Raw genomic sequence first — 6,904 nt, 5'->3', positions numbered from 1 at the left:
TCCTAGGCGTAAGCAATCCTCTTGCCTTAGCCTCCTGAGTAGCTGGGGCTACAGGCATGCGCTACCTTACTCTGCTAATTTTTTTTTTTTTTAAATTTTTTTGTAGATACAGGGCTCACTATGTTGCCCAGGCAGGTCTTGAACTCCTGGCCTCAAGTAATCCTCCCACCTCGGCTTCCCAAAGTGCTGGGATTTGGGTGTGAGGCACGGCACGCAGCAGAATTCTCTTTCGGAGAAATTCCAAGGCCTGGATTTAACAACTGTTGCTGGGAGAAAGTTCTTTGAATCATTCTGATGAAAAAATCTGCTTCTCCTTTCACAAGTGGTCATCAAGAACAGCTGGTTTTCTGTCTAAGAGGCTTCCGAGACTTGCAAAACGGTGGCTAATGATGACAACAGCAACAGCAGGGAGCACAGAAAACTCCACAGGCCTGGGCTGGGTTCATCGCACAGCCTCCATCTCTGGACGCCCTGTGAGGATCCTGTTATTATCCACATTTTAGAGATGAGGAAACTGAGGCTTAAAAGGGCTAAGTGACCAGCCCATTGACACAGCGATTCGAGCTTAGGCTGGCTCATCCCAGGCCTGGACTGCCCACCTCTCTCTCCTTTTGCAGCCGACCTGGCTGCCAGCTCTCGTCCTTCCTCTGCAGGGTTTGACTTTTCCCTCCTCTGTTCCCCAGGCGGTCCCGGGCACTGCCTGGAGTCTCACGGTATGCAGGGCCAGGCAGAGGAGCTGCTGACTGCAGCTTCGCTGTAATCTACCGATCCTAACAGCAGCTCGCACCGGGCTGGCACAGCTAACACGTGCGCACGGGGATGCGCGGAAAACCGAGTGACGCCAGCAAAGAGCCAGGGAGAGCATGGAAGAGCTCGAAAATCAACGTAACGCTGTTGGAGATGGGGGAGCACAGCACAATTTTGAGAGCCAAACAAAGCGGGGACAGAGAGATGCTGCCTGGAGATGTGGCCTCAGAAGGTCTTGTCGAAGCGATGAAAAGGAGGAGGTTCCCAGGGATACTGGAGCCGGAATATGCGGCGAGGGTCCGGGTTAGCAAACGGGGCAGAGTCGGAGGCCCAGGACGCCAGGCCCTGGGGGTGCTGTCGCGGAGCGACGGCGGAGGCCGGGGTGGTGGGCGCCCCGGGTAGTGGGAGGTGGGAGTGCTCTCCCAGGTGGGCTTGGAGGGGCCTCGACCCAGACACCCAGGGCCGGCCGGCGCACCCACATGATGTTCTGGAAGCGTCTCTGCAGCCTAGTCGGTGTCTAGCGGAAGCTGGGCGTGGTTAGCCTGGCAGCCTGGCTTTGCGGACTCACCTCGGAGCCTCTTCCTCCAGTGCCTTCCCTCCCCCGCCAGCCCCCAACTGGAGGGGCTTGGGCTGCACCCTCACTGAGGACGCGGTTTTCCAGGAGCAAGGATCCTGGAGTGGACTCTCCCGCATCCGGGGGGCACATCAGCGCTCTCGGCTCCCCCATGGGGACACACTCACTGAGGTCACGCGACCCGAAACCAAATGACCCACCACCACAACAGCCGCATCGTTTCCCCCCGGTGATTTAAAGGAAGGGTTTTTAGTGGTGGGTCCGGGAGGTTTTGGAGTGAGAGAACTAAGGGGGTGAGGCCCGAGGGAGGGAGGCGCATGGAAGCCGCTGCCTCTGACTGTCCTAGGGTGTGCCCAGGCCCAGAGATGATGCCCAGGCCCCTGAAGGGAGTGAAGCGGAGGCTGTGCTGGAGGCGAAGGTCAGCGCGGCCTGATTAGCCTCCCACGGTGACTCGGGAGGTGACTCGGGAGTCCGGGCCCTCTCCTGCCTGTGGCGCCGTCCAGCCCTGGTCCCCCCAGGCTGTGGCTGCAGCCAGTGCGTGTAAAAGGAAGAACCCGGTGATGATTTTTCCTTGGGGGAGATAAACCCGTGGAGGGGTCTGGAGCCACAGGGAAGGTGTGTGGCATGCAGGATCTAAAGCTGCAGAGCAGAGAGCTGAAGACAGTCTCCCTCCTCCGTGGTCCCTGGATCTGGAGAAGCACGGAACGTGCCCAGAGGCTCTGGTGCCCATTTTGCTGAGGCGTTGTTGGGGCAGGAGGTAGAAAGGTGGCATCAGTGGATGGGTGGCATCCCGTGTCCTGTGGCCGTCACAGGGCCAGTATCCAAATGGAACCCACGAATAACCCAACATTCCCAACAACTGAGGGTAGTAGCATTGTGTTTAAACGTTTTGGGTCTGAATCAGACAGTGCAGGGTTCCAAAGCCCACTTAGTCAGTTTTAAATGGATTCTCTGAAAGCAATCCCTATGGGTAGGATTGGGTGCAAGTGGTGAATGTGGTCCTGGAAGGCAGCTGTGGGGAGGGGATGTGAGAGGGAGGGAAGCTAGCTGGGGAGTGTTCATTGACACAGGTTTCCACTGTGGGCAGCAGGGGCTCACACCTGCTAGGGACCCCCATGACCATGTGCGGACCATACCTCAGCATTGTCTTACCTGGCAGGTGGGGGAAGCTGGGGTCTTGATCCACTAACACTAAGCGGCTGAGGCTGCCCCGGGGGTGTTAGCCCCTTGGCCCTCCCACCTGCCCTCATGTGGGTTTGGCTGGGTTCCTGGGCAGAGAATGCCTCAGAAACTCGCAGTTGCTCTGTTGGGAGGATGGGGCAGCTGCCCTGGACCCTGCCTTCCCCACTGCCCATCCTCTCAGTTTCTTCTTGCATGCTGGCAGGATTCTGAGAGCTTTGCCCAGGGGTAATGTGGCCTGGCATGGCCTCTGCCTTCCTGCGTGGGGCTCCCTGGTCATGGAGTGTGCATTGCCGGTGGCAAGCCAGCGCACAGGGTCCTGGACAAGCGATGCACGGGGGCCAATGGGGAAATGCTCCCCTTCCTCCCCAGGACTGTTCTCAGACACACTCCCAAAGGCAGAAAGAGGAGCTGACTCAATATCCCACCCCACCTCTGTCAGCTCTGCCTCCCCAGCCTTACTCCTGCCCCTGGGTTCCCTCCGGGATTGACAGCCTGCATCTGGCTGGGGTCAGGCTCTGCTCTCTGAGGACTGGAGCCAAAAGACGTGGCAAGGGTCTGGGTTAGCAAATGGGGCAGAGTCGGAGGCCCAGGACGTGATGACAGTGCTGAGCTGTTTGCATTGGTGCCAGACTAAGGGAGACCTTCCGGGACGGTGTGGGTGTGGTTTTGTGGGCATGCAAGGCAGGGCCATGGTCTTAGCTGCATCAGCACTGTGCTGCAGGGTGAGAAAGGATGGGCAAGGCATCAGCCCTTCAAGTGCATCAACAACATCCCCACATCCAGTTGTAGTCAGAGAGCAAAACTGTCGAGGACAGTGGCTGGACAGGCATAGGGAAAGTCCAGGAAGGTGTCACCCACTGACTTCTTCTCTCCATGTGGGGGTTCATGGCCACAGTAGGGACCAGTACCAGAGCTCCTGGGCATCCCCAGCAGTTCCTTGCTAAGGGGATCATGGTGGCAAGTCCAGGGAGAGCTCTGACCTCAACACAGGGGCAGAACACTTGGGACCCACCCACAGTACCTTGTGATGTTCTAGGGACCATCGAAAAGGTAAAAAAGAAACTGATTCAGCCAAATAACTAGTTGTTTTCTTCTGTGCTACTATTGCAAAGTGTTAACTATTTTTTAAACTTGATATTTTGAAATAATTTTAGATTTATAGCTGAGTTGCAGGCGTAGTACAAAGTTCCCAAATACCCTTTACCCAGTTTCCCCAAATGTTAGCAACTTACATAGCTATGTGACATTGATCAAAACTAAGAATTCACCCTTGTGCAATGCCATTTACTAAATGACACACTTCAGTTGGGTTTCACCAGTTTTTCCACCAATGTAATTTTTCTATTTCAGAATTGAATCCAGGTTGCCCTGCAGTATTCAGTCATCGTGTCTCTCTCAATCTTTCATTTGTCACTCAGTCTTTCCTTGTTTTTCATGACTTTGAACTTTACAACTGTACATTTACTAACTTAAAAACTGAGCTGGCTGAAAACTAGGTTGGTGGTTTTATTTCTGGGACTGTGCAGATGCAGCGATGATTTGGTCATTCTGGTACAGGACAGTCAAGGACATCTATGGTTTTCCTGGGCATGGTGCATTGCTCAAGATTTCCAAAGCCAAACTGCATGTCACAGTTCTATGTACATGTGCCTTGATGCACTTCTTGGACTGGTGCTCCTGTGAAAACAGACAGCAGTAGGGTGCTAGGACTGCAGCTGAACTTGGTGATGGTTGTCCTGAATGCTTGTGCTTTGGGAGAAAAGGCCCATTTGAGTCCCGACAAACCTACTCACTCCAGCATGACACAATGTGGCTCTCCCTCCTCCCTCCTCTCTCCTCCCTGCACTTGTGTGGCTCGGCCCACTCCTCCTAGAGGATTCCCTGTTGGCTTACGCTCCCATGCGGGTGTCCAACTGGTGGCTCAATGCCAGTCTAGGCTGGGTGTGATGTTCCCTTCTGGGCCTTATCACGCTGCCACACATGGGTGCCCAGGCCTTCCTGTGCCCCCTGCACAGACGCAGCCCCATGGCACTGACCGAGAGCAGCTCCTTGGGTTGCAGAATTGATTCCTCCATCTCCTTTTGGAGTAAGTGTTGCTCTCCACGTGAATGGTAATCAGATTTTCTCTCCCTTTGATTTTATGTTCGTTCATGTCTGTTCCACCCAGATTCGCAAAGGAAATATTTACCTGTCTTTAGAGTTCAGTAGTTTTCCTAGCCTATGTCTTGGTGCTGGTCCTTTTGGGTTGATATTCTCAGGTGCTCACTGTGCTCTTTCAGAATGTAGTTTCAACTCTTTTTTGTTGTTTTCTGAATTCTAAATTATGGGAAAGTTATTTATTTTATTTTATTTTATTTTTTTGCCATTGCAGAGTTGAGTATTTGTTCTGCTATTTTACTTCGGGTTTTTTGTCTAGAGACTTTATTACCTATATGCTGAATCATTTCTGCCTACTTGTCATTTCCTTAAAAGTCCTTTTTATTTTTTCCTTTATGTCCTTAACAGCTAAAACAAATTCCTCCTATTTCTCTCAGTGCATTGACTGCCTGTTATTTGCTCTTGTGTTTAGCCCTCATTTCTGAGATGATTTTAATTTGTCCTGAATTCTTTCTCAAGTCATCCTTTTTCCAGGTTTCCCTTGCTTCCCTCTTCTCCCTCCACACAGATGCTGGTATCACACAGGGCTGTGGCCATGGTGGTCGCCCCCACTTGCTTGTATGTAGGGCCTAGGGGGTGGGGACTGTATCATCTAGTTTTGTTGTGAATTTGTCCATGTGTTTTTGGTTTTACTATCTAATTTCCATGTTATTTTTGTGTAGGATTCAAGGAGATTCAAAACCCATGTCACTGCTGCCATCTTCCTAGAATCCCCTTAAATCCTCATGGATTTGCTGACATTGGGAGCATCCTGAAAGCATCCCCATGCTAAGGTGGCTGCAGTAACAGGTACAATGAGAAATGATGGTGAGTCCCATAAGCGCCCTCAATTCGACTTCCTCCCAGTACAACCTGACAGCAAAGATGTGCAGGAGGGAAGTTAGAATGGTCTCAAATAACTGTGGTTATAGTTTACTCTTGCAAATTTCACAAAAACATGTAACCACATGAACACATCCCAAGACCTTGGAAAGGGCAGCTGTCCACCATTTTGATAAAGATTAAGTAGATCAGGGTACATCCATAAGATGTAATGGTATGCAGCCATGGAAAATAATCTTTCTGAATTTAAAAATAATCTTTTCATAATAATGAATGTGCATTATAGAAAATTAGAAAATATAGGCAATAAAGCGTAAAGAAAATAAGAAAATAACACCCAGAGGTTATCACTAACACCTTAGCATATATCCTTCCACATTTTGACATACTTTCACGATGTTGCATGCAAAGTGAAAAAAAAATCAGTACAAGTCGCATCTACAATGTGATATTGGGTTGTAAAATTATGTATGTTTTGAAAAGTATTAAAATACAATAGACCAAAAATGTTAACAGGGCTTATTTGTGGATCATAGGCTTAGTGGTGATTGTTATTTTCTTATTTCCTATATTTTCCACAACAGGAATGCAGACTTTTATGATCATTAAAAATGAATTATTTGAAAAAGTAATTATGGTGATTTCAGAAGTGAGGTTTGGTTGTCAGTGTGTGTGAAATCGGATGAGCAGCTTATTTTGTGTCTGCTGATTATGTGTCTGTATTATGTTGTTTCAGGTTCTCCCCCCGCCAAAAAAAGTCAAATCAGATTGTGAATTTATTCCCTGACATTAACACGTGGCATTACAGGAGCATGCACATCACATGGTCAATTTATTGGCATGAGGATTATATCATCGGGGAATAAATGGGAAATTCTCAAGGTACTTTGTTCCAGTAATCAGGACTTTATTTATCTCTAAGCTAAAAGAGGGGATTGAATTCTTTAATGATGATCAGAAAATGCTTTTAGGAAGATTCCTTTCCTATTAAACAATTTCTTAAAGTTGCAGTAAATGTTATGTGGCCTGTCTATGCCCAAGGAAGCCTGTAGAGGGCTTGGCAGCACACTTTCCTTTGTCTTCAAAATCATTGGAAAGAATGTCACAGGAGTCGTGGAGGAAAAATAATTACAAAGAGGAAAAGGTTAATCAAGGGGCAGTTAATGTTACTGATGACATATTGGTAAGGTTCTCCAGGTCCAATTCCTTTTGGGGGACTTTGGCTTCCCAAGCAAATGCCTCTTGGTGATATGGCTCCCAACACTGGCCACCTGAGTGTTCCCTACACTACTGGAGAAATTTAGGCCTTAAATTAAAATCAGAGTCATGCAACTTGATTATATTTTGGCAGTTTGATTTAAGTGCAAGTTCTTTGAGATGTAAGAATGTGGTTGGTTTTTAGTGATGTAAACTAAAAGGTCT

At 49.3% G+C, this 6,904-nt stretch overlaps 1 long non-coding RNA gene across 1 annotated transcript; it reads left to right on the top strand.

Moving 5' to 3' along the window:
• The first annotated feature begins 2,623 nt into the window (after positions 1-2,623).
• On the top strand, positions 2,624-6,904 carry LOC139355324 (uncharacterized). The gene is made up of 3 exons (XR_011613643.1): positions 2,624-4,614; positions 5,323-5,467; positions 6,219-6,904. It is a non-coding gene; the product is annotated as an uncharacterized lncRNA (long non-coding RNA).

This window comes from Macaca nemestrina, chromosome 15, assembly GCF_043159975.1.
Source record: "Macaca nemestrina isolate mMacNem1 chromosome 15, mMacNem.hap1, whole genome shotgun sequence".
In the NCBI taxonomy this organism is placed as follows: domain Eukaryota; kingdom Metazoa; phylum Chordata; class Mammalia; order Primates; family Cercopithecidae; genus Macaca; species Macaca nemestrina.
This window is presented reverse-complemented; position numbering and strand designations above follow the sequence as displayed.